The sequence below is a fragment of the Sus scrofa genome, chromosome 6 (assembly GCF_000003025.6).
Source record: "Sus scrofa isolate TJ Tabasco breed Duroc chromosome 6, Sscrofa11.1, whole genome shotgun sequence".
NCBI lineage: Eukaryota > Metazoa > Chordata > Mammalia > Artiodactyla > Suidae > Sus > Sus scrofa.
This window is the reverse complement of record NC_010448.4, coordinates 122,230,956-122,258,368: the sequence shown is the minus strand read 5'-3', so window position 1 is coordinate 122,258,368 and position 27,413 is coordinate 122,230,956.

Genomic DNA, 27,413 nt, shown 5'->3' with positions numbered 1-27,413 from the left:
GGTTATAATTTCTTATGTTTCTGGGGGCTCACTTTTCTAACTTCCATAAAACTTTGAGATAATATCATGAATTTAGAGGCTAATATGGATTTTAGTAACCAAGGAAGCCTTACTGCCCTCATGAAGCATAAAGAAACATTCATAAAGAGTTTCATAGATAAGCCTCCTTTTATATTAAAATGTCTTCTAGGAGTTCCCTCATGGTGCCTTGGAAACTAATCCAATCACGAACCATGAGGTTGAGGGTTTGATCCCTGGCCTCACGAAGTGGTCTAAGGATCCAGCATTGCTGTGAGCTGTGGTATAGGTCACAGACGCAGCTAGGTTCTGGCATTGCTGTGGCTGTGGTGTAGGCTGGAAGCTACAGCTCCAATTCAACCCCTAGCCTGGGAACTTCCATATGCCATGGGTATGCCATGGGTATGCCATGGGTATGCCCTAAAAAAAAAAAAAAAAGAAAAGAAAAGAAAAAAAAAGTCTTCTGTAACCATCTGTGAGTTCCAGCCCAGTAGAGTAACCAAACAACTCACATTTTATAATAAAACATCAGAGCCCTTACTACAAAAAAAAGAGAACAGCTCTTCTCGTTTTACTTCTTATTCTCTAAGCGCACAAATTTCCCACACTGGGGAATTCCCCCATGATGAGTTAGAGAAGAAAAAAACATAGGCCTTGGAGTTCCTGCTGTAGCCCAGTGGGTTAATGATCCACCTTGTCTCTGTGGAGGAGCCAGTTGGATAGCTGGTTCAACACAGTGGGTTAGGTATCCAACATTGCCACTGTGGTATAGGTCTTAGTGCCAGTTCAGATTCAATCCCTGGCTGGGGAATTTCCATATGCTATGGATTTGACCATAAAAGAAAACAAACAAACAAAAAACCCAAAACAAATAAACAACAAATAAACAAAAACAAAACAAAAAACAACAAACAAAGCATAGCCTAGTTTACAGGAGCATCCTCATGATCTGATGTTAACAGCACAAGTGGGTGGCTGCTGTATTTCAGGTCCACTCAGAGGTGGCTCTGATAGATAATGTTGGAGACATATTCTCCCTCTGTGCATCTCTTCAAACAGGATATCTGATTGTCCACTTTTTATGAACAGAGTGGTGGTTATAAATCTATACTCATTCATGGGCAGTAACTAAGGAGTTGGCCAGCTAGTCAGGAAATTGGAAAGAACAAAACTGGTAAATTAGTGATTAAAAAGTTCAGAGGCAGACTTTGCATTGTGGTTGAAGACCTGACATTGTCTCCATGAGGATGCAGGTTCAATCTCTGGCCTCCCTCAGCAGGTTAAGGATCTGGTGTTAAGGATCCACAAGCAGCAGCATAGGTTACAGATGCTGCTCAGATCTGGTGTTGCTATGGCTGTAGCATAGGCTGGCAGCTGCAGCTCCAATTTGACCCCTAGCATGGGAACTTCCATACTCCACAGGTGCAGGCTTAAAAAAGATTTAAAAGTTCAGAGGTGAGATATGTGGATATATGCAGCAACCTAGAAGGAAAAGATATTTGTAACCCATGTAAATACCCTTCTGAGAGCACCCATTACAGAGGAATCTCACAATAATCATAGATAGAATGATTCATCATGTCGACGACCATCCATTTTTTTATTCCTCAATCATCCTGTGTGTTCAAAAGATTAATGTATAAGGCATTCATTGTAACATAAGCCCCAAATATGTATCTCCTCTCATCAAGGGTGATCCAAGTGCTACCACTGCTGATGTAATCACTGTTAAAAGGGGTAGCTGATGCCAAGTTCCCGACATGGCACCATTCGCCCTAAGGACCAGTCAGCCATCCAGTGGCAAACTGATTACACTGGATTCCTCCTAATCATGGATTAAGGAACAAGTTGTTACCACGGGAATAGATTCATACTCTGGGTATGGGTTTGTCTCTCCTCTCTTTGATGCTCATGCAACATTATTTTTATACTTATAGAATACCTTCTTCTTCATCATAATATTTCATATAACATCATATCAGACCAAGGAATTGATTCTAGGGTGAATAAAATGTTGCTGTAGTCTTATGCATGTGAAATTCATTTGTCTTACCATAGTGCCCCATTTGCCAGAATTATCTGGTTTGATAGAATAATGGAATGACTTTCTGAAGTCTTAGTTAGTGCACCATTTGGGTAATGATGATCTGTGAGATTAAAATGCTGTTCATAAGATGCAATGTGTGACTGACTTAATGAGAAAATTATGTTTTCCTGCATGGCCATATTACATATATCTATCAATACAGATATTGAAGGAGGTGCTTTCCCTTGTATTGTATCTGTACAGAAGATATAGGGTCATTTTACTACCTTCCATGGTTAATCTTTTTATCATTTTGTTGCTGTAAAATTTGGGTGAGAACTTTATCTAGAACCCAGGATATTCATCAAGATACCTCATAATACTCCTATATCCAGTAGGTAAAGGAAACACTAGCCAACCTGTACTAACAGGGACACTAGTACTTAAATCGTGTGGAAATTTTGGGTTTAGTTTATCAGGTTTAGTTTATCTAGGTATATCAATAATCTAACATGCTGCCTGAGGGTGAAAAGCGCCTGGTATTGAAACTTTGATTAGCAAAACTTGGGTTTACTACAGCAGTTATCTTTTAATTCAATTAATACTCCACTTCCTGCAGCATTTTAGAAAGTATAGATTACAACTTAGGTTTCACATGTGAGAATGATTTTTTGGCACCATGGTGACAATAAGGTGGCTCTTAGAATTCTAGGATTCACCTGTATTAAGGAAGACAACCTCTTCTTACAAGTGGAGATGTTATTAGACCCATTTGTATCTGGCATGTTTTGTGCCTAGGATTGATATCTAAGGACTTCGTCTCCTGAGCTACCTGAACCTCTGACTGGCAGGTGGTTTTGACAATGGAAACACAATAGGCAAGCTCAGTGAGGAGGAAGAAATATCCGGCTATTTATCTTGTCATTCCCTCCTGGGCTCCTTCCTTGCCTCACTGTGGTTCTAGCCTCACCTGCTTTATGTGGTTACAACTCCTCCTGGTTGTTCCTTCTTCTGTGATCATAAGCTTTCCCTTTGAAAAGACTCTTTATCCCCTTCAGAGTTTGTGATGGCTAATAGCTTCCCATATTTTCTAGTCTCTGGGAATTTCACCATCCTTAGTTGATTTCTTTAACCTGGACCATAATACTATATTTTTTTCTTATTTATTTACTTATTTATTTATTTATTTTTGTTTTTTGTCATTTTAAGTCCTCACCTGCGGCATATGGAGGTTCCCAGACTTAGGGTCTAATTGGAGCTACAGCTGCCGGCCTCCGCCACAGCCACAGCAACACCAGATCCGAGCCATGTCTGCAACCTACACCACAGTTCATGGCAATGCCAGGGATTGAACCCGCAACCTCATGGTTCCTAGTCAGATTCGTTTCTGCTGTGCCACGATGGGAACTCCTGGACCACAATACTATAAATATATAAATAGTTCCTCTTCAGTTGAACACTCTGGATATATTATCTCCTTCCTGTCAGTATCCTGACTGACACACAATTACTATGTATGAGGCAGTGAGGACACAAAAACTCTCCATGTGTCCCTCCACAAGATAGTAACCTCTCAGTTCCATAGTTTGTTCATCTGAAAATGGGAATGGTGATTACTACATAAGCCTATTATGAAGATAAACAATTAGATATTTTCTAATTTCACTAAGCATATTTCAAGTGCTTAGAAGTAGTCTCCAGCTTTCCAATAGTTAGAACAATTATTATTATCATTATTAGCATGATTAAAATTATCAGCAACACATTCATTAACTTTATTATTACTAGTGATCAGTAACACTAGTGTGTTATCAATAAAAATTATGACCCAATATTTTTATCAATATGCTTTGGGAAAATAATCCTTTCGGATAATACTGTTACCAGAAACTTTTGAATAAGTTCTTCTATTTGGTAGACCTTCCAATTTCATCATTGATTTTGAGAGAATCTTTACTAAGCAGAAAAATCTGAGTCTACTTACTTCAAGAAAATGGGTAGAGAGTCTATGATCTACTAGTGCAGAATTGAAATGAAAACAGGCAAAAATAACAAATCCCAAATGATCTTACAAAGACTGCCTTTATCAACCCTAGAACCATCCTTTATTATATACATTTATTATATAATATATTTTATTTATATAATACACAATATATTTTATCCCATGTATTAATATATTCACAGAGGTAGCAAAGGTTATTGAATTTTTCAGAAAAACTATTGAGGCATAGCATATGGAAAAAACCATATATTTAAAGTATAATTTAAACTTTCAAAGTTTGTATATGCTTATAAAATCATCATCACAATCAAGATAATGAACATATTCATCACTTTCAATCTCATCCCTTTGCAGTCTGTCATAACCCCTCCTCCCTGCTCCCAACCATCATCCCCAGGCAACCACTGGTCTGCTTTCTGTTACAATAGATTAATTAAATTTTATATAAATTGAACCGTACCATGAGTTTTCTTTTTCTTTCCTTTTTTTTTTTTTTTTTTTTTGGTAATGTCTTTCACTCTTGTACAATCATTTTGAAAAGCATAAGTACAGGGGAAAAAAAGAGAAAATGTAATAAAAAAATTAAAAAATAAATTTGTCTTTAATCCAAAAAAAAAAGAAAAAAGAAAAGAAAAGCATCAGGCTTGTGCCCATATTAATATTTCACTCCTTTTTTTTTTTTGAGTTGTATTCTATTTTATAGATACACTGAAGTTTAAAATATGGCTATTTTGAACTTTCTTGTTACCAATTGTTGCATAGTCCTATGTATTCATTTCTCTTTCATAAATATCTAGGGGTAGAAAGGCTGGGTCATATGGTACATGCATGTTTAACTTTTAAAGGGATGTATAACTGCTTTCCAAAATGGTTGTACCAAATTGCTTTCCCACTATTAGTCTATGTGAATTCTAATTTCTCCACGTTCTTGAAACATTTCAGCCATTCTAACAGGCATATAATCTTATTGTAGTTAAATTTTCAATGATGTTGAGCATTTTTCATAAGCTTATTTGTCACTGATAAGTCATAAATGTCCATTTAAATATTTTATATACATGTATTTGAGATTTTAGCTTTCTTTATATACACTGAAAAAATTATCACGTAAATGGCTTTCTAATATATATATCATCAAATCTGTGGTGTATATTTTCATTTTCTTCCCAGTAAATTTGAAAAGAAGACTTAAAAAGTAATTTTTAAACAAATTCCTATTTATTTTTTTATTTTAATGAATCTTGCTTTAGGTTTCATACCAATAAAATAGTTGTCTAAATCAAAGTCACAAAGATCCTGCTCTAAGTTTTTGTCTAGACATTGTATAATTTGGTTACATTGATTTCAATGATCTAATTTTAGTTAAATTTTTATATTTTATTGGAGGTATGAATAAAAGTTTATTTTGTTTGCATATTGAACTCAATTGTTATAGAGTGATTTGTGAAAAAATAATTCTTTCTTTCTGAATTTCCATTGCACTTGTACCAAAATTCAGTTTTCTCTATATTGGTGGTCTATTTCAGGACTGACTACTCTGTTCTATTGATCTATTTTTCTACTCTTGCAACAAAAACACGTTCCCTTGATTCTTAGAGTTTTGAATACATGTGAAAGTAAGGGATGATAATCTTCATACAATCTTCCTTTATTTTTATTTATTTATTTAATTATTTATTTTGGTCTTTTTTAGGACTGCAACCACAGCACATGGAAGTTCACAGGCGAGGGGTCAAATTGTCCCTGTAGCCATTGGCCTACACCACAGCCACAGCAATGAGAGATCTGAGCCACATCTGCAATCTACACCACAGCTTAAAGCAATGCCAGATCCTTAACCCACTGAGCAAGGTCAGGGATTGAACCTGAGTTCTCATGGATACTAGTCAGATTCGTTTCTGCTGAGCCATGACAGGATCTAATCTTCCTTTTCAAAGATATTTTTTGCACTTCTATGTCCTTTACATTTCTGTATAAATTTAAGAAGAAGCTTGCTAATTTCTTTGGAAGAGCCCACTAAATTTTTATTTAGATTGTATTGAATCAAAAGATCAATTTGGGGAGAATTTATGTCTAAATATTATTGAACTTTCTGACCCATAAACATTACACACACACAAATGTATATATATATAAGTTCTCCATTTGGTTGTAACTTTAGTTCTGTACTGGATTTAGGATAAGTTTTTTATTCGCACCTCATCCAGTTCTTTTCTATTTTTATATATGAGGGTGATTCTATTTCCCATTCTCTACATCTCTGAGCTACAACTGAACATGCTCATGTTTCATTAGATATTATCTGATACATTAAAATGTATTTATGAAATTTCACGTTTTTAAGTATAAAATATAGCTTCTATAAAATCACTATTAAGAACCAGAAATTGTTAATAACTACACATGCAAGGAAGGAATAAGACAGGAGTGAAACACAAAAGAAGAGAAATAATGTCCAGCTTTCTCTGAGAGGGGATAATGGTGTCTACAAATGGCATCTGCAAAGGCCTAAACTCAAATATGTTATGTGAAAGCACATACAAACTGGACATACTTGTACTAGAGCTGCCCAATGGCTAGGGCTTAAACCTCCTATTTTGTCATTTTGTGCCAAAAGACCTGAGGTTAATACACAGAAATCTCTTGTATTCCTATACATTAACAATAAAAGATCAGAAAGAGACATTAAGGAAACAATCCCATTTACCTTTGTATCAAAAGGAATAAAATAAATACCTAGGAATAAACCTACCTAATGAGGCTAAAAACCTGTACTCTGAAATAAATAAAAGATTACATAAAAAAGTGGAAAAATATGCTATGATATTGGCTTGGAAGAATCAATATCTCAAAATAACTATACTACACAAAGCAAAGTATAAATTCTATGCAATTCCTATAAAATTACCAAGGACATTTTTTATAGAGCTAGAACAAAAACTTTTCAAATCTGTACAGAAACATAAAAGACCCTGAATAGGCAAAGCAATCTTGAGAATGAAAAACAGAGCTGATGGAATCAGGCCCCCTGACTTTCCTACAAAGCTACAGTCATCAAAACAGTATAGTACAAATAAAAAAAACCAAATCAACAGAACAAAACTGTAACTGCAATGTATACATCTAAGGATGACCTGACCCCCTTGCTGTACAGTGGGAAAATAATAAAAAAAAAAAAGAAATTATCAATAAAGTCCACTTTAAAGCAAAAAAAAAAAAAAAAAAAAAAACAGAACAAGATAGAAAGCCCAGAGACAAACCCACACACGTATGGTCAATTAATCTACAGCAAAGGAGGCAAGAATATACAACAGAGAAAAGACAATCTCTTCAATAAGTGGTACTGGGAAAACTGCACCTCTACATGTAAAAAGTGAAATTAGAACACTTGCTAAAATCTAATATATGGCACAAATGAAACTTTTCACATAAAAGAAAACCATGGACATGGGGAACAGACTTCTGGTTGCCAAGAGGAAGGGGCAGGAGGGGGAAGGAGTGGGATGGATTGGGAATTTGGGGTTAACAGATGCAAACTACTACCTTTGGAATGGATAGGCAATGAGATCCTGCTGTGTAGCACTGGGAACCATATCTAGCCACTTATGATGGATCATGATAATGTAAGAAAAAAGAATGTATACATGTATGACTTGGTCACCTTGCTGTACAGTAGAAAATTGACAACACCGTAAATCAGCTATAAAGGAAAAAATAAAAATAATTATAAAAAAAGAACACTTTCTAACATATGTAAAAATAAACTCAAAATTAATTAAAAACCTAAGTGTTAGACCAGATAATGTAAAACTCCTACTGGAAAACATAGGCCAAACACTCGTTGACATAAATCACAGCAATATTTTGGAATTCCCATTATGGTTCAGGGAAATAAATCTGACTATCATCCATGAGGATGCGGGTTCAATCCCTGGCCTTGCTCAGTGGGTTAAGGATTCAGCATTGCTGTGGCTGTGGTGTATGGAAGCAGCTATAGCTCTGATTCAAGACCTAGCTTGGGAACATTCATATGCCGCAGATACAGCCCTAAAAAGACCAAACAAAACAAAACAAAACACAGCAATATCTTTTTTGATCCACCTCCCAAAGTAATAAAAATAAACAAATGTGACATAATTAAACTTAAAAAGCATTTGCCCAGCAAAGGAAACCTTTATCAAAATGAAGACAACCCACATAATGTGGAAAAAATTTCTCTGCAAACAAAGTGACCAATAAGATCTTAATCTCCAAAATATACAAACATCTCATACAGCTTTATATCAAACAAAGCAAGCAACCCAATTAAAGAATGGTCAGAAGATCTAAACAGACATTTTTCCAAAGACAGGTAGCCAAAAAACACATGAAAAAATGCTCAACATCTCTAATTATTAGAGAAAAGAAAATCAAAACTATCATGAGGTATCACTCACAGTGGTCATAATGGCCATCATCAAAAAGTCTACAAACAATAAATGTGGGAGAAGGTGTGGAGAAAAGGGAATTCTCTTACACTGCTGGTGGAAATGTAAGCTGGTGCAAGCACTATGATGAACACTATGGAGGTTCCTTAAAAAACATTTAAAAAATATAGAACTAACATATGATCTAGCAATCCCACTCCTGGGAATATTTTTGGGAAAAAAAAAAAAACATAACTCAAAAGGATACATGCACCCCTAGGTTCATTGTAGAACTATTTATGATAGCCAAGAGATAGAAGAAACCTAAATGCCAACCAACAGAGGATTAGATAAAGATGTGGTGTATATATACAATGGAATATTACTCAGCCATAAAAAATATTAAATATTAATTTTGCAATAGCATGGATGGACCTAACAATTATCTTACTGAATGAAGTAAGCCATACAGAGACAGACAAATACATATGTGATCACTAATACATAGAATCTAATAGAAATGATATGATAGAACTTGGAAAACAGAAACAGACTCAATGATTTCAAAACTGAACTTACATTTACCTAAGGGGAAATGGGGGGATTAATCAGGGAGCTGGGATGGATATATACATATATACACACTGCTATATAAAGGATAGACAGGTAATGAGGATCTACTGTGAGCCTAGAAAAATTTACTCAATACTGTCTGGTAACCTACATGGGAAAAGAATCTCAAAAAGAATGATTATGTGCATATGTATAACTGATTGGCTTTGCTAAATGCCTGAAATTAACACAATTTTTATAACTCAACTTTATTTCAATAAATTTTATTTAAATAATCTGAATCGCTTTTTAACTTTGCCACACCAATCAAAAATCAATGAGATTGGAAAAGCAGCAAATTTTGAGTGATACCAAGAATCCTTGTAATAGTTCAGTAACTTATTCTTTGTGAAGAGAATTATTGTCTTTGGTAACTATGTTACTCCCTACACTATGGCATTATGTGAAATTGCATCCTGGGTGTAATGTCCAATTGGAAAAGTATGACAGATCCTTTATTAGCGTATTTTTTTTTTTGCCTTCAGCCTATTTTTTGAGTGATAAAATTTTGTCTAGCTTGTTGAATAAATAATTCCCTAATTTACAATCTTATTGATTAATAAATCATTTCACTCTGATTAGGAAAGCAGAACCTACTTTCAAGAAAAAAAAGAGAGATTTTTATTGCCTTTCAAAAATCTTTAGAAAAGTAACATGGCTCCTCTCTTAGCTTCCTTCCCATTATATTAGTACATTTTATTTTCTCTAACAGGCCACAGAAACCAGTAATATGATAGGAAGTCATTAATGCAATATAATCATAGCAGAAGATCAAGCTCATCTCTTTCTCTTTGCATTGTCAAGCGTTTCAATATTTTATTTTATAATGTGATGACCAGAACTGATCATGGTAATCTATATGTGGATCTGACTAATGCGTTGTATAATCAAAGATTTTCTTTTAGATTATGATTTGTTTATACTCTGTAGCTTGCCCTGTGTCACAGTCAGTCCCAGTAGAATGGCTACAATAAGATATTACTCCAAAAGGAAAATGGGTAATGGGGCTACTGTGGGGTAGTGACCATAATGAGGTATAGGAAATCCGAGTTCCAGCTTCATTCCATGGGACAGAGCTCCACTTTTCTGGACCCCAGTATCCTCGTGGGTGACACAAACTCAGTGCCTACAGTGTTCAGAGAGAGTGGGAATGATCCAAGAGCAGCATGTAGGATTTGCAAGGGGTTCTGGGAACTGACTAACCACCTTGTCTAGAAGATCAGGGGCCCCTCACCTCCAGCTAATTGCTGACTTGCAAGGATACTGGCCAGCTTTCCCCTGTGGGGGGTTGCGGGGGAGGTTCAAGAAATCCAACACCCCAACAAGGCTGGAAGTACAGATTTTCATAGGAAGTCTCTCATTTTTTAAATGTAGAAACTCTCCAAAAGCTTGTAACACAAGAGGCTACAGAACAAAGAGTCTGCAGACAAAATGCCTCACCTCAACCACTTATTTGTACCTACCTTCTTAGAAAGTCTCCAGGGATCCTTCTGGCTCTGTTATTTTGTGTTTAAAGATTGTGGGTCAGTACAGTCTTGAAAGGAATCAACCACATTAATTATTTAGTGTGAGACCATTTACAGAAGCAGCAGCAGCCTTATCCAAAGATACTAATTAAGTGTCAAATCTGTGCTCAGGATTCTTGAAAAGTTAAAAGGTGTAGTCTTCTCTTTCAGGTGCATACAAGTTATTCATTGGCTCAACACATACTTACTGAGAAATGAAGGTCAGTAGGAGTGAGTCTACCTCCCATTCTTTTCCAAACTCACCTCTATTTTTCCATATCCTTGGTGGCTTCAGACCTCCACAAAGTGAGCCAGCCCTATTTTTTTGTACATTCTTAAATGAATGTTTTCTGCCTCCTCTGGGACCTTTCCTTACAAATTACTCTCTTAGACTCTGGGATAATTCCTTCAGTCTCTACTTGCTCCTTTTTTTTCCAATGAAAACTATGTTCACGAAACAATACCACATTTTCCAATATACATGCCTCCCCTAACCCATTCACATCCCTGGTAAACTTTTCAGAAGAGTATCACAGGTTAGTTCCTCTTAGAATCCCAGACCAGTCTGTGGCAAGCAGTCTTCATGCTTCCCCATCTGCATTCTTGAAGATTTTAAGGGGACAAAGAAGAAGCCAGTGCCATTTGACTGCATTGGGGGAGTACTCATTGAACACCCTCTCCTCCAAAAACCCTGTGAGAATGCAAGTGAACCAGAGGGCAGAATAGAGTCACCCTTCCAGAGTGCGGAATTTGTTATTGGTCTTCTCTAGTTGAGTGACCTTGGACAAGTTATGTTATTCCTTATGCCTCCACTTCCTCATCTGTGAAACTGTGGGGCTATTAATATAATTAATAGGATCACTCTGAAAAGTAAATTTGTTAAATTTGTAAAGTCCTTAGAAATTACATGACTCATAGTCAACTCTATATAAATTCTGAAATAATAATAGTTCTTCTCAAGCTAGAAAACTGAGGTAAAGAGGGATTTAGGAAACTGTCAGGGCTTGTACAGTGAATGAGTTGCAGATCCAAGATTTAAACCTAGTCTGTCAGATTGTAAAGCCCAGGGCTCCAACCACCATGCTCTTCTGCTTCCCAACTGTGCTGTCCTGCACAAAACAAAGGAAAAATAACACTTCAGTATAGAATGTCACATCAGGGGCATTCTATACATCTTAAATTAGTAATAATAGGCACTGTATTATTAATTCTCTATTCCTTGCTCAATAGAAGCTTTCCATGATTTCCCTCCCCAGCAGTTTCAATAAGATGCTTGAAAATTTGTTTTGCTTTGTTGCAGATAATATGCTTACTAAGAGGCATTGTTTTCTTTATGGGTCCAGATTTCCTTCTAAATGTTCAATGCCTTTCTGATTTTATGACTCAGAGTCGTTGATTGTTGACTCTTAACTCTTCCCTCCCACTCTGCAGGTCCTGCCTCCTGCTTCCACTGTATTTATTCCCAGAGAAGCTAACTTGGATGCTTCAGATAGAAAATTATTTAAGTAACCTATAGTTAACTTACTCATAGTCCCCTCCTCTTTCCCAAATGGCCGTTGTTATAGTCTTATAATTTTTGTACAATAAAATGATGCCCTTTGGCAGCTTTCAATAGCCCCAGTGTAGGCAGATGATTTAACTGACCCAAGATTTCAGTTTTTGCAAAAGGAAAAGGACAACTTTGAAAGGCTCGTAATTAATTGGTTAAAGTAACTTCTCTTTGGTTCTGGCTTAGCATCCAAGGAAATAAAAAATGAAGCTATGAGGATTCGTGGAAATGGGAGGGGAGAGACTTTGGGTTGGGTTGGTTTGGGTTCATTCAGGTAAAGCACTTTTATAGTAAGAGTAAGTGATAAAAGGGAATGCCAGAGTGTTAGGATCAGGACCTTGGGTGTAGGGCTATGAGATCTCAGGGGCAGAGTTATTCAGGGTGGTACACATGTTAAGGTGTAGCTGTGGGAGTGCATTTCTGAAGTGGTCCCTGACAATTTTCAGGTGTAGCTGTGGGAGTGCATTTGTGAAGTGGTCCCTGACAATTTTCCATCCCACACTGTCCAGGCAGGTCCAGCTCAAGGCTACAGGACACACACCACTTCACTAGTTAGCTATAATAATTCTTTCGGGTTGTACTTTTCCCTCTCTTCTTTCACCTGGAATTTTCAGTTTTGTCTAACCATCAATTTGAGGCAAGAAGAGTCTCTATTACTTTATCATATTGTTGTTTGATACCATATGTATGACTAATCTTCTTGATGAACTTCTTTCCAAGACTAATTCTCACTAACATCTCACTAGTATTCACAGGTCATGACCCACACTTGCTTATTAAAATGCAAGATTAGGCAGCTGTGTATCTGAGGTGATGGACCCTGAATTTTACAACATAAAAAGAGCTAGAATGTGAAGTCCTCCATTGGATCCACCACATGGGTGTTTTAACCATTTACTCCAATAGAAGATAAGGGATTGAGAAAGCCTGGAACCAGGCTGGTAATGTGGATGAACATCAGAATTCTGCAGAGAACATTGAAGAAGTTAGTCTAGTCATGTGGCTGGAGTCTCAGAAAAGGAATTGTTTTGCATTAAAATAAAAGAAGACTTGTCTGGACATGGCCATGTAATCTTATAGGGCTTGTGATGTAGGAGAATATGAGCAGTTTCTGCTTGGGGTTTGACCTAGTCACTGCAGAATTTCCCAAACCCTTGAAAGGTGAAACAGAATCCCCAGGAACATTTGGGGAATACAGCTACTGGGACAATCTTGTTGCAATTAAGGAAAGAAGAAGCAATGTTCTGTGGTGATGCTATGAAAGTAGAAATGTTTGCTTACAAAGCAAAGAGACTTCAAGAGAGCGAGGTGAAGAAAGTGAAAAGGAAGAACCAGGTTGAAAGACACAGAAAGAATGATGACAGTGCTGACAATATGAAGGGAGAGGAACTCTGTCTTATTGATATGCAGAAGAATTGTCTCTACTCTTTTCTGGATAGCAAATTGCCACTAGCTGAGATTCCTAGAGTCTTAAAGCACTTCCATGAGGTTAAAAGACTGAAGTATTTGCTGGATAGTTGGATAAACTTCTGTAAAAATTTTTTTTCCTGATGTCTGTGTGAAGAGCTGTTCCTTCAAATAAAGGTCATCCCACTTCTAGCTGCTTACTTTGAGATGAAATTTCAGCAGTGAGAAAAGGTAAACAGTCCAAAGTTCCTCATGAGGGAATGGGAAAGACCTGCAGTTGGCATAGAAATCTACATTTGAATTGGGTTCTTTCCATAAATTATTAAGAAGGGCTGGTCTTTTGATTTTTACTGCCCAAGAGAGAATCATCAGTTATCCCTTTAGGAAATCACAGCTTTGGAGGGACTGGGGCAATTGTCCCAGAGTAAGGTGTTTCCAGTGGTTGGGAAGCAGTCATCAGCATCCCCAGGTGCTCTACCTCTCAGTGTCTCTGTGGATCAGAGACATCAGACTAAAAGCACCTAGGTGGTATATTTCACTCTCCCCTACACCCATTCTAAAATGCCATGAACAATTCCTGTTGCATTTCCTTTATTTTTCTTTTTTTGGTTGTACCATTTTACTTTTATTTTGAGAGGTTTTTGCAAATATTTTTTAATTTTTACCATAGTTTACAAATTCTTAAATTTTATTAAGATTTACATTATCCCTCAATTTCTTCTATATAGCAAAGTGACATAGTCTTCCCCATTTTCAATGATATAAAATCCAAGTTTTGCTTTGAAAAAAAAAATGGTAAGCAAAAGCAAACAAACAAACAAAACCCAAACATGCTTTTAAGCTTTCCTGGGGCTGATTCCAGGAAAACATTCCAACTTTCTTTTGCTGGTATTTTTCCCCCTTTACCATTCTTTTTGTTTGTTTGTTTTGTTTTAAACCCTTATAGCCATCCCCTATTCTAATATGCCTAGTACTTTTTATGCTGTTTCAGAGGTCCTTGTTTTGGGTGATGTTAATTCCTCACCAACCCTGACTGGTAAAGCCCTGTTCACCCTTCTAGGGCAAATATACCTGCAGTATTCTTCTTAAATTTATTCAATACTCTTGAGTGTGAGTCAGTTACTCTCTAGTTAAGTTCTGTACCTCAAGCTAGTAGTAACAGCCCTGCTTTTATGGTCCTTATTTTCTCATTAGATTAAAAACCCTCCAAAGGAAGATTGTGCTTTAGTACCATGTTATTTTCCAGAGCACCCATCTCAATACTTTCACTGCAGTGTGGACTTGACGAAATATTGGCTGATCGAATATCCATTTCCAGTGAATAAAATATGCCTTTTAAAGCCTTATAAACAGACTTGAGCCACAAAGAAATGTTGCACAGAAATCAAATAGCAATTTACCAGTAGCCCCCCCAGTGGCTTGCATGAGTAAATGACCTTTTCTAAACCTCAGAAACTTCCTCACTTCCTATCATTCAAGTAGACTCTGTAGTAATTGATGCATAAATGCATTTCTACCTAGGCCATTGTCAACATATGTAGGCTTTGGGTGCCTTGGAGACACTGTTCCACTCGGCTTTCAGAATGACGGAGAGCTTCCTCCCAAGTTCTGAGATGATGTTCAGTAAGATCGAGGGAAGAGCTTGAGATCTGGTGTTGGGACTTAATGGAATGTGAACAGGCTAGAGCCAGGAAGCCCTCAATAATAACCTGTTTCTCTGGGCAAGTAGCTTCAATCCTCTGGAACTCTGTCTTTCCTTTATAAAATGTGAATAAAAATGCTGGCCCTGAATTTAAGTACTTACTTCAGATGCCTCTTTATTTTTATTTATTTATTTATTTATTTATTTATTTTTTTTTTATTTTATTCTTTTATATTTTTAGGGCCATACCCACAGCATATGTAAGTTCCCAGGCTAGGTGTTGAATTGAAGCTGCAGCTGCAGACCTACACCACAGCCACAGCAATGCCAGAACTGAGCCACATCTATGACCTACGCCATAACTCATGGTAATGCCAGCTCCTTAACCCACTGAACAAGGCCAGGGATAGAACCTGGGCTTCATGGATACTAGTCGGTTTTATTACTGCTGAGCACAACGAGAACTCCTATTTCAGATGCCTCTTATTCATCATTTCAGAATCTCTCAGACTTAACTGTTTCTTTTCTCTAGCTACTGCTCTGATGGCCAGTTCTTCTGGCTCAAAGGAGCGTCCTGCTGGTACAACCTGATCACTTGACTTCAGGCCTGTACTTCAGGCCTAAGTGTCTCTGTTGACATGGTATAGAAGCCACCAAGCTTGCATTCTGGGCATGCATATCCCAGAAGTTCAGGGAAGTTAGGTTAACAACCCACGGTGAGCTATGACCAACAAAAGTCAGGAACTCATAGAAAATTCTTCCTCATCTCTGGCCCCAGAGAGGTGGTCCTGAAATTTACCTTTATAGAATTGAGCAAACAGTTGCCTATATCTGTGGCCAGCTGGTAATGCTTCCTTATATGTGGTCTTTCTATCTATGTCCTATTTCTCTTTGTCTGGATCCCTCACTTCCATTCCCTGGGTCTATACTCATCAAATAGCATTATCACAGACATGACTTCTTCTCAGGCTCTGTTTTCTGGGGAACGTAAATTGAGACATAACCTTGTTGTTACAACATGAGTGCAGAGGAACACAAAGAAACAAAATCCCTGCTTAAAAAAAAAAATGTAAGATGTTAGCAAATTTGCTTTTCTCTAGGAAGGTAAAGCTACGTATGTGGTAGTTTCGCCTTAAGGTTTGAACATTCCAGTGGACTTGACTTGACGTGGAATCTTTTAGCAAAACTTGTGAATGATTCCAAGGACTTGTCTTTGTGATCACCATGGTTCTGTATTCTGCTGGGATGCTGGCCTGGTCTTCCTTGATAAAACTGCATAGGAATCACAAGGCAGAGAGTAGTCACAATCGCCAAATTCACCCAAGCCGATGACATTGCTCTGTGCCCTAGGAAAGGCACTGGAAGCTGGAAAAGAAACACTCACTAATGGAAAATAACCAAGAGGCTAAGGAGAGAGATGTTATTTTTGAACTTTTAAAGAGAACATTATAAATAGCAGAGAAAATGGAAAAGCAGAAATTAAAAACAATAAAAACAAAAACAAGTTGACAGCAGCCCTTTTAATATGACAATTTTGGTGCTTCGAAGGCCAGGCTTGTGGATGTAATAGCTGAGTCCCCGCAAAATAGCCAAGGACCATGGGGTTTGAGCACTTAGTCACGATGGCATTTTAGGTTAAACAATCATTGACTCAGCGGTGAAAAATGAGATAAATTAAAATTATTTTCTTCACAACGGCCGAGGGGCTTGGCAAGTAATATATTGAAGAAATTTCCTGGACATAATAGGTTACATTAATTTTCAACTGCAAAACAATTCCTTCAGCATTATTTTTCAAGGAGAGAGAAAAGAATAAGGGGGGAGAAAACCACCCTGTTACTTGTGCTATTTACTTCTGGCCTAAAAAAGAAAACATGTTTCAAAGGGAAGATTAAGAAAGGCGTATCAAGACACAGAGCAAATCCTGACTGTAAAGAATTCAAGCTAATTGGTTACCCATTTGCCTGTTCAAATGTGGTCAGTATTAATCCAAGAACAATGGAAGCATAAGTGATGAAAATCGTTACACTGGGAAGCAGGATGTTAAGCCCTCCACCAGCTGAAAAGCACCTTTGTTTGGAATCTGGAACAAAAATGAGGCAAATCTTTCCATCCAAATATGCTTACCAGTCACAGCAGAAGAGCTTAGTGCCTGTGTCTGGGGCTTCTTTGTCCCAGTGCTCAGTAAATGAGTGAGCATCTCAGGCTCCCAGTCCTGTGAGTTTCACATGCTGCTTGGGAGTGAGGTACATCGAGTTATGCAGGGTGGTGAGAAGGAGATGGTGCCATCAACTGGTATCAGACAGGAGCAGAGACTGGTATTCCTGCCATCATCATGCATGATTCTGTCCTCCCTGTTCTCCTTAAGACCCTATTTTATCATCTTTACATCATTGACTATCTGGCTCAGTGGTGACCTGCTAGATGTTTAAAAACTGACTTTCAAAATGTAGTTCTGACATTCATTTTAGTTGAAGTTTTCACTTTATGGAAGTGGGTGGCAATCTTTTTCTGTAAAAGGGCCAGAGAGGAAATATTTTGGGCTTTGCAGGGCGCACAGTCCCTGTCACAGCTACTGAGCTCTGCCCCTGGAACATGCAAACAGCCATAGATGATATGTAAATGAACCAACACAATGGTGTTCCAATAAAACTTCACATAAGGAAACTTCAAACTTCCTGTAATTTTCATGTCATGAAATATTCCTTTTGTTTTTCTTTACATTATTTTCAACCACTTAAAATATAAAAACCATTATTAATATCAGGCTGTACAACAGAAGCAATTAAGTTGAACAATGGTGAAACAATTAAGATGTATTTTGGACCTTCATGTAATTGTCAAGTTGTGTTCGACTTCTTCGCTCAATCAGATCGCTATTTTCAAATACGGAAAGTTTTCCCTCAGTTTCTTTGTGCTGTTCACAGCATGATAGCTACAGATGTGACATACTTTTAAGTTCACTGGGTATTATTAACACTTTCTGGAACTTTCTTGAGTCTCAGCAAACCAAAAAAATAGTTCAAGCCCTGGCTTGTAGCATTTTCCAATTTCCATAGTGCAAATATTCCCACTATGGCCAATTGCAAGTCACTAACGTGCCACTGGTTTTACTCTGTGGAGGCCTCTCATAAAGAAACTACAAGAACAAGAACTTCCTGCTTTATTATGTTAACTTCCATGCAGTGCCTCTGCACAGAAATAAGTAAGCACTAGATGTTGCATAAAGACATGCTGATGGGGCAGTGTGTCCTCTGGGTAACTCCATTCATCCCGCACATCAGGTGATTTTAAATGATGGATGGGCAGAGGTCCATGGGAGCCAGATAGGTCGTCATGTCCTATCCTCAGGTTGGGTTACTCATTTTTAGCAGCAATGACTAACCTTCTAAAGAGTAGAGAAGATAATCAAATTGGTCTCAGGTTCTCTTAACCCTCTTCTTCTCTGCTCTCTCCCTGTCTCTCCCTCCCTTATCATTTCTCTGCTTCTTCCAGTGCATGGACTCCTAGAAGCCTCCTCTGGCCTTAACCTTCCTATGCCAATTAAATGTCTCTTCTAGTGTTTATGTGGAGTGATAAATAAGCTTGATTTACAAATAGGAAACAAACTTTAAGCAGCAAGTATAGACCTCCTTTAGCTAAAATTTTAGGAATATAAGGAACACACGATTTAATGATTAGGAAGGTGTAGGTAAGTATATATGTGTTTATATGTAATGCATTGCTTTCTTTGAAAAATACTGAATGTGGTGTTCCCATTGAGGTGCAGTGGAAATGAATCCGACTAGTATCCATGAGGATGTGGGTTCCGTCCCTGGTCTTGCTCAGTGGGTTAAAGATTCAGCGTTGCTGTGAGCTGTGGTGTAGTTCACAGATGCAGCTCAGATCTGGCATGACTGCGCCTGTGGCATAGGCTGGCAGCTGTAGCTCCAATTCATCCTCTACCCTAGGAACTTCACTATGCCATGGGTGTGGCCCTAAAAAGTAAAATAAATAAATAAAAATAAAATAAAATAAAATAAAATAACCCAAATCACCCATATTCCTACATTTATAATTATATAAAGTAAGAATTGAACAAATTTCCTTCAGTCTGTCTAATCCCCACCCTCCACCCCATCAATTAACTATTATTGACTATTTATGGAATGTCATTGCTGAGTTCTTCCTAAGCTGGAAAGTAAAAATCTCTCATTCCCCCCAGCCATGGCACCCCATTATCTATGTACACATATTAGTGAGGCCCTCTTGTTCTGCGTCCTAGCCCACCTCCCCCTCAAAGCTCCTCTCTCAGTGCAGTTCCCTTGAGTTCTTACTGCTGAACAAGATCAAGGCCCACATTTCCACTCTGACATAAAGCTGACATTTGCTTTAGTGAGTAATCCCCATTCCTCTGGACTTTATTTTATCAGTACCCGCCCCCTGCACTCTTAGTCTTTTTGTACAATGGCTCTGTAACTGGCATCCACAGCCACAAAACCATTTAGATTTCCTGGAACCAAATTGCTTTCCAGAACTCCAGTGGCATGAAGCTGATGTGGATATTGATTTCTCGTTTGTTAGTGGCTAGTAATGAGAAGACCAGAACCAGCACATGCCGGTGGTGAGAACACCCCTTCTGTGAGTCACTGGCCAGGAGGTGGCCACCCTCAGTTGAGTCCCCTGCTCTGTACTGTGTCATACCTGCAGACTGCTAGGTTTGCAGCTGATTACAGATACTGCCCTAGGCTCCTGAGCCTGCAGCCGGAGCTCTCCTGCACCCACTGCTGCTCTCTAAACCCCTTCTGCCCTTGGTCTGCTGAGGCCCTGAAGCTGCAGGGTTGCTGAGACAGAATTGCATGTGGTGTCTGTATGCAGGAAAAGACTGCCCGAGAGAAGAGTGTCAAACGCCTAGCCAACCAGACACCCAATTATTCATCTTTGCTTTTTGGTTCTGTTTTCTTTTCATTTTAAAGTCTGACAAAAGTGCCTTGCATGAAGCAGGAGTAATGTGGCTGGTGATCCTTTTTTTCCTTCTACTGATTTAGTTTTCCAGCTCTTGAAGGAAAGACCTGAAAATCCAAAGTCTCATCTCTGCTCTTGGTCTCCAGGTAAACACACCTGACATACTGACACCCTTTTGTGGAAAAGCTTCCTCGTTCCCCAGGATAAAGGATGAGTGGTAATATTGCTGCTGTTTTAATTGAATCCCAGGGTTAGTCTCAGATATAAAAGAGCTAAACCTCATCCATAAACAATTCTCCTGATTTTAGTAATTTACCTAATATAAGAAAATTCTCCTCAATTCTTAGCCCAGATGTTGTCTTCCAGGGAGGCTCACTCTGACTGCTCTACTTGGGATTGTACTGACCCCACTCCACTCTACCTACCTTCCTTCTCTTTCTCTTTTTCTTCTTGCATCATCCCCAACAAACTAAAGACATTCTGCTTCTGTGGCCCCCTCCCCAACTTAGTAGAATCTAGGCTCCTTAAGTCAGGAGTGTATGTCTGTTTTAATCACTGGTGTTTTTCTAGAGCCTAGAAGAATGCCCAGCACATCTGAAGTGTTCAGTAAGTATTTGATGACTGAGTGTGAGAAAATCAGAGCAGCCATGAGTTTCTACATCCTGGGTCCTTTCTCATGCTGTGTGGCATTCTCCAATCTCCTTTCTCCTTCTTCTCCAAGTCTTTCCCCTTTAGTTCTTCCTCCATTCCCCTGAACATATAAGAGACATATAACAGACACCTCCTGGACTCCTGAACCCCAGTGTAAGGTTATAATCATCTATTCATGTAGGTTGTGAATGATTGATAAGACTTAAACATCACTGTTCCAAAACTCACAGAGAAAAACTTTTTTTCAAATGTTTAATTGTGAAGCACATATACCATGTACAGTCTTCAGCTTTTTTTTTTTCTTTTTTTTATGGTCTCATCTGTGGCATATGGAAGATCCCAAGATAGGGGTCAAATCAGAGATGCAGTTGTAAGTCTATGCCATAGCTACAGTAATGCAGGATCTGAGCCACATCTGCAACCCATGCCACAGCTTTCAGCAATGCTTTATTCTTAACCCACTGAACAAGGCCAGGGATTGAACAAGCATCTTCATGGAGACTATGCTGGGCTCTTAACCTGCTGAGCCACAGCTCCTTTTTGTTTAACTGACAGATAAAATTGTAAGACATTAAAAGTGTGCATTGCGATGACCTAATACACATATACATCATGGAAGGATTCCTACGGTCTACTTAATTAAGACCTCCGTGAGGACTCCTTTCACAATGCATATCTCGTCACCATGCTGCGCACCCTAAATATCTCACAACCCGATTCCTTAACCATACATACATATACATATATGCAACACACGCACACGTACACACACATATATGTATTTAGTGAGAACATTTAAATTCTACTCTTTTAGCACTGGCAACCACTTTTCTCTTGATTATGGATATATCAATTTGTAATTATCCCTTTTTTTCTCTTCTCATTTATGGCTATCATACTTAAATAACATTTATTTTAAAAAATTGATGAGAGTTCTAATTGGGTATAAAATTTATGTTTTATTCACCAATTTTCTTATTTTGGCTCATTTTTGTTTTCCATTTTCTACAGCAATCAAGTTTTACTCATAATGTTTCATAATATTAAACATATTTTCATTTAATTTGAGCATTTTGCAACACTGTTAAAATCTCATGTTGTCAGAGAAGATACAGCACACTCAAATTCGGTGGTCATGGAGGGTTGTTTTGTTTTCTATTAATAAACGTGTGACCCCTTCACCCATTCCTCCCACCCCCATCTCCTGCCTCTGGCAACCACCAATCTATTCTCTGTATCTATGAGATATGATATTTTTTTTTCAGATTTATATAAGAGAGATCATACAGTATTTGAGCATTTGTCTTTGTCTGACTTATTTCACTTAGCATAATGCCCTCAAGATCCGTCCACATTATCACAAACAGCAAGATTTCACTCTTGCTATATCCACGGATGGACACTTAGGTATTTCCCATTTTGACTACTATAAAAAATGTTGCAGTGAACACTGGGGTGCATATATCTTTCTGAGTTTGTGCCTTAATTTTCTTTGAATAAATAGCCAGAAATGGAAATGCTAGATCATACATTAGTATGATTAGTATTTTTAATTTTTTGAGGAAACTCCATAGTGTTTTCTGTAGTGGCTGCACCAATTTACATTCCCACCAATAGTGCACAACAATTCCCGTTCCTCTACATCTTAATTGACATTTGCTATTTCAGTTTTTTTTTTTTTGATGATAGCCATTCTGACAGGTGTAAGGTGATAGCTCATTGTGGTTTTGATGGATTTCCTTGATGATTAGTGATGAACATCTTTTCATGTACCTCTTGCCCATGTGTATGTCATCTTTGGAAAAATGTGTATGCAGATCTTCTGCCTATATTTTAACCAGATCATTTTTTGTTTGCTATTGAATTGCATAAGTACCTTATATATTTTGGATATTAGATACATGACTTGCAAATATATTATGCTGTTTATTGAGTTGACTTTTAATTTTGTTGATTATTTGCTGTGCAGAAAGATTTTTAGTAAGTATGATATAGTCCCACTTACTTTCATTTGCTTTTGTTGCTTTTGTTCTTTGTGTCAGATTAAAAAAAAATAATTTGCAAGACCTGTTTCAAGGAGTGTACTGCCTATGTTTGTTTGTTTGTTTTTCTAGGAATTTTATGGTTTTAGGTCTTACATTTAAGTCTTTATTTTGAATTATTGACATGTTTTGTTTTGTTTTAGTTCCTTGCTTTTACAATGTGAAAGATAGTTCTCTAGTTTCTTTCCTTTGCATGTGGCTGTCCAGTTTTCCCAACACCATTTGTTAAAGAGACTGTCCTTTACCCATTGTTTCTTCTTGGCATCTTTGTCATAAATTAATTCACCATAAATAATGGGATTACCTTGGGGCTCTATTATGTTCCACTGATTTATGTGTCTGTTTTAGAGCTTAGTAATATTCTTTGAAATTAGGGAGCCTCCAGCTTTGTCTTTTTCTTAGGATTACTTTGGCTATTTGGGGTTTTTGTGGTTCCACTCAAATTTTAGAACTATTTGTTCTATTTGTTTCACAATGCCTTTAAAATTTTGATAAGGATTGCAGTGAATCTGTAGACTGCTTTAGGTATCATGGACATTTTAACAGCATTGATTCTTCCAATCTGTGAGCACAAAAGATTTTTCCATTTACTTGTGTCTTCTTCAATTTCTTTTATCAATATTTTCTAGTTTTCACTGCACAGGTCTTTCACTTCCTTGGTTAAGTTTACTCCTAAGTGGTTTATCCTTTTTTTTTTTTTGGTCTTTTTAGGGCCATACCTGCAGCACATGGAGGTTCCCAGGCTCGGGGTGGAATTGGAACTGTAACTGCTGGCCTATGCCACAGCCACAGTAACACCAGATCTGAGCTGGGTCTGCAACCTACACCACAGCTCAGGGCAACACCAGATCCTTAACCCACTGTGTGAGGTCAGGGATCGAACTTGCATCCTCATGAATACTAGTCAGATTTGTTTCCACTGAGCCACGATGGGAACTCAGTTTTACTCTTTTTGATGCAATTGCACATGGGATCATTTTCTTAATTTCTCTTTCTGATAGTTCATTATTAGTTTGTAGAAACACAACAGAATTTTGTATATTGATTCTGTCTCCTGCAACATTACTGAATTTATTAGTTCTAACAGTTTTTTTTTGTCTAGGTTTTTCTGTAAGTAATATTATGTCTTATGCAAACAGTGACAATTTTATTTCCTCCTTTCCAATTTAGATGCGTTTTATTTTTATTTTTTCTTAACCATTGAGCATTTTTAAGTGCCTAGCTTAGTAGTATTAAGAATGTTCACATTGTTGTGAAAATGTCACCACTATCCATCTCCAGGTGTCTTTCTGTTTTTCAAAACTCAAACACTGTACTCATTAGAACATAACTTCCCTTACTTCCTTTCCTCAGCTCCTAGCAACCATCTACTTCCTCACTATAAATTCAGCTACTCTAGTTATCTCACATAAGTAGAATTAAGGGAGTATTTATCTTAAAAAGAAAAAATTGTAAGAACATAGGCTTTAATGCATATATATCTTTAGGGAGAAACAGAACATTCTAAGAGCCCCTAAAATTACATACACATATAGCCAACTATTTGATATATGCACATCATGTCTTGGCCAAAATATGCATGAAGGGAAAAATCTCATCTAAATTGCTGTATGTGTCACAGTAAGTAAAAATAACATATGAAAATTTAGATATACGTGATGTAATAAAACATGTTTTAAAGTAAAATGTTTAAAGCTTGATAATTCGCAATAATTTCACTGGCGTTTCATATTTAAAATAATTTAACATTCTAGGTCTTATCTTTTTGTTTCTATAACATCTCTATGAAATAGAAAGATGGAATATCATTATTCTTCTTACAGATGCCAAGGTCTTTCTTTCTTTTTCTTTTTGTTTTTTTTTCTTTTTTAGGGCTGCACCCACAGCATATGGAGGTTCCCACTCTAAGGGTCAAATTGGAGCTGTAGCACCTGGCCTATACCACAGCCACAACAACGTCAGACCCAAGTCTCATCTGTGACCTGCACCACAACTCAAGGCAATGCAGGATCCTTAATCCAGTGAGTGAGGGGAGGCCAGGGATCAAAACTGCATCCTCATGGATGCTAGTCAGATTTATTTCCACTGGGCCATGACGGGAACTCTGCCAAGGTCTTACCCTGGGTCCATGGCCAGGTTCTAAAGAGTCTTTCACCCATTATAATTGTATTGCATTATCACCAGTACAGCATTGCCCAAACCTAGGAGGGGAATTTTGATGTAGTTCACTGGCACTCAGGGCTTGCTCCGGCCCATACACTGTGCTCAGTGTTGCCATAGGTTTTCTTACCACAGAGACACATGTTGCAAATCCATCAACTACTGCCTGGGTTATCTTGAGAAAATTATAGGAACTCACCAAATCTCTGTGTTCCTACCTGAAAAAATGGGCATAAGTCTCCAATGTCCCACTCTTCTTTTGTCTTTCCCTAACCTGTAAGATAGGTGAAAACAAAGAAGACCACAGTTCCATCGTGAGCATGAAACACCTGAAAACTTGGATTGTGCTGTGCTAACATGGACATGTATCTACAAACACAACCACACTACAACTCTGAGGAGCAAAGGACTATATTTGGGCCTAGTTTCTATAAAATTGCAGTGATATTCCTCTTCAGCCAGTCAACCCTTGGGTGAGGTGGGGTAAGGGACAATATTTATTTGAATCTTACTATCTCAATAGCCCATCCATGGTTTCAGGAGTCTCTTTAACTAAAGCAGCTTCTTCTGGATAAACTCTACATCTTTTGAAACTCTGCCTCAGCACTTTTCCTGGTAGAGGGTGATAATAACTATATATAGCCACATGGCCTTGGTGGGAAAAAGTCCAACTTTTGTGGGTCCTGCTTTGCAGACACGAAAAGATGACACATTTTGTCATCATTCATTCTTGTTCCAGGCAACAGTGATTTGTTTCAGCTAACACAACTTTTCCTTGCTTTTTGCTGAGGTTAAGATCGTCTGATGTTCTGTAATATTCCTCCATGTCAGGCCCACACCATGCAGAGGCTGCAGGAATACCTCCACCCCTTGGGCACCTTGTCTCCCTGAGTATCCCTCTCCCTACACACCCCCACAAGAATTCCCATGACTCATTCATTGGCTTAAAAGTTAGTGAGCATATGGAGCAGGGCAAAGGTATAAACTAGCTACTCAGCATCCATACAATTTCATCCTCTTAATGGCATTTAGAATGTCTCACATTGGCTCTGGATATCCCGACCTGGTGTTTCCTCTTTGAGTTCTAAAAGAATTTAGTTAAATTCTCCTCAGTCCTAGGTGTTTCCCCTCAACCTAAGGAATGTATCTCCTCCCATTTTTATCCCAAAGACCCTAAGTGGAATGGCTGAGCTCATACCAACCACACTTTTTTCAAATTGTTCCTCCTTCTTTATCTCAAAAGTCCTCCAAAAGGAAAGGTGTGGGCTCTTGTTTTTGTTTTTGTTTTTGTTGTTTTCCAGGGCTTCTTGTCCTTCTAGCTGAGCTTAATTTACCATCACCTCCTTTTTCTGGAATTAAAATGCTAATTTTGGTACAAGCACAACAAGCTCTGCTTAATAGTCAGGGAACGCAAATCCATAGGGTTCTCAGAAATGGCACCCAATAACACTCACATAGAATTTAGGCATTATATTAGTATGCTAGAGCTGCTAAAACAAACTGCCATAGGAAAGGACTCTAGTCAGTCCTTTGTTGATCTCACATGAGGAACCCAAAGCCTACAGTGAATACTGACTTGCCTAAGTACAAAATTCCTGTTGGCAGAAGTTGGTTGGAACTTAGATATTGCACTTCAATTCCTTAATTTCTTCCTTTGTATCATTTTGCACCTGGAGAGTTATTTTCTACATGCTTCAGTGTATAGATATACAGATAAGTGCCTTATTTGACGATTTTTGCTAAAGCAGCAAATAGGATCAGTGTGCATTTAGATGCATGAGGAAATTTCTTTCACTATTTTTTCAAATAGCAAAAAGAATATCATTGGTTTCTGGTTTGACATCATATGGTAATGAAGGGAGAAATATTAAAAAGAAATATTGAAAGGTCTCTTCAAATATTTTACCTTTTTTCTTCTCTGATTTCATTGATTCATCTAAATCAGTGTCCATTAATAATAAGGCATAAACAAAGTCCAATTTATCCATCTTTCATTAAAAAGCCTTAGTCATATTTTGTTTTTGATATTATTTCATAATCCGTAATATACATTAGATGTATGTATCTATTTTCTTTGAGCGACTGAGACATTGAAATCTTATGCACACTGCGTTCTTTGCCCAATGACCTTGAGTAACATAAAAACCAAGATTAGTGAAAATACTTTTATAACTTGACTTATCAATAGATCATGATATTACCGTTACCTTAGAGCCTTATTTAAGTGTGTAGATTGCTGGAGCTGGAAGGTCCTTTAGAGTTCACCTAGGCCAACACCCTCATTTTCCAGATGAGGAACCTGCACCTGGGAAAAATGAAGTGAATTACTCCAGGTCACACAGAAAGTCACTCTCTGAGTCCAGCTAGCATTCTTGTATTTTGACATCAGTTTACTTTCCAGTATGCCAAGGTGTCTCAATATTTGTAAACCAGGGTAGTGTTTTGC